At 37.8% G+C, this 3,271-nt stretch overlaps 1 pseudogene; it reads left to right on the top strand.

Moving 5' to 3' along the window:
- The first annotated feature begins 426 nt into the window (after window positions 1–426).
- Window positions 427–1,049, top strand: LOC115511451 (annotated as a pseudogene).
- The last annotated feature ends 2,222 nt before the right edge of the window (window positions 1,050–3,271 follow it).

Genomic DNA, 3,271 nt, shown 5'->3' with positions numbered 1-3,271 from the left:
CACAGATAAATTTCACCAAACATTTAAAGAAGAGTTAATACCTATTCTTCTCAAACCATTCCAAAAAATAGAAAAGGAAGGAAAATTTCCAATTTCATTCTAGGAGACCAGCATTACCCTTATACCAGTACCAGATAAAGACACCACAAAAAAAAAAAAGAACGATAGGCCATATCCCTGATGAACATAGATGCAAAAATCCTCAACAAAATATTAGCAAACCAAACCCAGCTGTATATTAAAAAAATAATAATTCATCATGGTCAAGGGATTTATTCCTTGGATGCAAGCGTGGTTCATTATTCACAAATCGGCATGCTATATCACATCAGTAAAAGAAAGGATAATCCTTCTGCAACAGGCATGGGTCATATTCTTGTTCACTCTCTTTCTGCCGTCCTCTTGGTTCTTTGTTCCCTGCACAATATGCCAGGTGAACCCACAGAAAACATTACTGCTATACAGTAGCAGTTACCCTGGCTCCAGACTGAGTTAAGATCTGGAACACATTCCAATAGTGATGGATCACCATCGGAGCTTGAGAAACAAGATTGCGTGCAGGCAATGCCACAACAAGCCTGGCTGGCAGCAGCAGCTGAAATTGATGAAGGACCAGTCAGCAGCACAAAACAGAGCCAGAAATAAAACAAGGTATGGAAGGCTATGTCCAAAATGGGTCTATGATAGCGTCACTATGTGGAAATCTAAGAATATCCTCTATGTCATCACAAAACCAGATGTCTACAAGAGCTTAGCTTCAGATACCTACATAGTTTTGGGGGAAGCCAAGGCCAGGGCTTTGTCCTAGCAGGCATGACTAGAAGATGTTGAGAAACTCAAAGTTCAAGGTAAAGTTGTCTCAGACATTCAACACAGATTCCAACTGTACAAGCGGAGAGTGAAGAGGAAGAGGTTGATGAAATATATGTAGATGTTAATGATTCAGAATTAGTCACGTCACATGCAAATGTGTCAAGAGCGAAGACATCCAAGCCCTGAAGAACAACAGTAATGATACTATAAATCTTATTATGAAATTAACAATGTAACCATCTGAAAACAAGGGCTCATTTTTGTGTGTTTCAAAAGAATAAATGCAGCTTAGTTTGAAATATGTACTGTTAATATAATAAATAAAGTTATGGCTTCTTGTAGGATGAAAAAATAACCAAATGGATAAAGAAAAGGATAAGAACCATATCCTTTCAATAGATGAAGAAAAGCATTTGACAAAGGACAGCATCCATTCATGGTAAAAACCTTCAATAGAGTAGGGTTTGGATATAATAAAGCACACATATGAGAAACCCACAGCTCCTAGTATCCTTAATGGGGAAAAACTGAGAGCTTTTCCTCTCTGGTCAGGAACAAGATGAGGATGTCCACCATCACCACTTTTATTCAACATAATACTGGAAAACCTAGTCACAGCAATCAGACAACAAAAAAAGAAATAAAAGGCATTCATATTTTCAGAGAAGAAGTAAACTTTGACTATTTGCAGATGACATGATGCTCTATATAGAAAACCCAAAAGAGCACCATAAAACCACTGGAGCTGATAAACAGGATGCATAGTGAATATACAGGAATCTGTTATATTTCTATACACCAAAAATGATGCAACATAAAGGGAAATTAAGAAAATCCATGGGGTGCCTGGGTGGCTCAGTCAGTTAAGCGTCTGACTGCAGCTCAGGTCATGATCTCACAGTCTCCTGATCTCACAGGCTCGTGAGTTCGAGCCCTGCATCAGGCTCTGTGCTGACAGCTCAGTGCCTGGAGCCTGCTTCGGATTCTGTGTCGTCGTCTCTCTCTCTGCTCCTCCCCTGCTCATGCTCTGTCTCTCTCTGTCTCAAAAATAAATAAAAAACGTTAAAAAAAAAGGAAAAAAAAAGAAAATCCAATTTACAGTTGCACCAAAAACCGTAAGATACCGAGGAATAAACCTAACCAAAGAGATGAAAGACCTCTACTCCCAAAACTATAAAACACTGATGAAGGACATTGAAGATAACACAAAGAAATGGAAAAGCATTTCATGCTCATGCATTGGAAGAACAAATATTGTTAAAATGTATATACTACCCAAAGCAATCTATACACTTAATGCAATCCCTATCAAAATACCAACAGCATTTTTCAGAGAACCGGAACAAACAATCCTAAAATTTGTATGGAACCAAAAAAAGACTCTGAATAGCCAAAGCAACCTTGAAAAACAAAAGCAAAGCTGGATACAGCAGAATTCCTTACTTCCAGTTATAGTACAAAGCTGTGGTGATCAATACATTCTGGTACTGGCAGGAAGATAGACAAATCAGTGGAACAGAATAGAAAACCCAGAAATAAACCTACAACTATATGGTCAATTAATTTTTAAAAAAGCAGGAAAGACTGTCCAAGAAAAGACAGTCTGTTCAATAAATGGAGTTGGGGAAACTGGATAGCTACATGCAAAAGAATGAACCTGGACACGCACAAAAATGCACAAAATATCTTACACCATACAGAAAAATGAATTCAAAATGGATTAAACACCTAAATGTGAGACCTGAAATCATAAAAATGCTAGACGAGAGCACGGGCAGTAACTTCTGTAACGTCAGCTATACCAACTTCTTTCTACATCTATCTCCTGAGGTAAGAGAAGAAAAAGCAAAAATGAACTATTGGGACCACATCAAAGTTAAAAGCTTCTGCATAGCAAAGGAAACTATCAACAAAACTAAAAGGCAACCTATGGAATGGGAGGAGATATTTGCAAATGACATATTCAATGCAGGGTTAGGATCCAAAATATATAAAGAACTTAAAAATTCAACACCCAAAAACCAAATAATCCAATTAAAAACTAGACTTCTTTTTTTCCAAAGAAGACATAAGGTTGGGCAACAGACGCATAAGATGGACACCATCACTTATGAGGGAAATGCAAATCAAAACTACAATTAGATATCACCTCACGCCTGTCAGAATGGCTAAAAGCAACACCACAAGAAATGACAGTGTTGACTAGGATGTGGAGAAAGGGGAAACCTCATGCACTGTTGGTAGGAATGCAAACTGGTGCAACCTCTGTGGAAAATAGTACGGAGTTTCCTCACAAAGTTAAAAATAGAACTAGCCATTACACTACTAGGTATCTACCCAAAGAATAGAAAAATACTAATTCAAAGGAATACATGCACCCCAATGTGTATGGCAGCGTTATGTTCAATAGCCAAGTTATGGCAATAGCCCAAGTGTCCATTGTTAAATGAATGGATAA

This window comes from Lynx canadensis, chromosome B1 (genome assembly GCF_007474595.2).
Source record: "Lynx canadensis isolate LIC74 chromosome B1, mLynCan4.pri.v2, whole genome shotgun sequence".
Classification (NCBI taxonomy): Eukaryota; Metazoa; Chordata; class Mammalia; order Carnivora; family Felidae; genus Lynx; species Lynx canadensis.
Note: the sequence above shows the minus strand (reverse complement) of the source record. Positions and strands in the feature narration are given on the sequence as shown.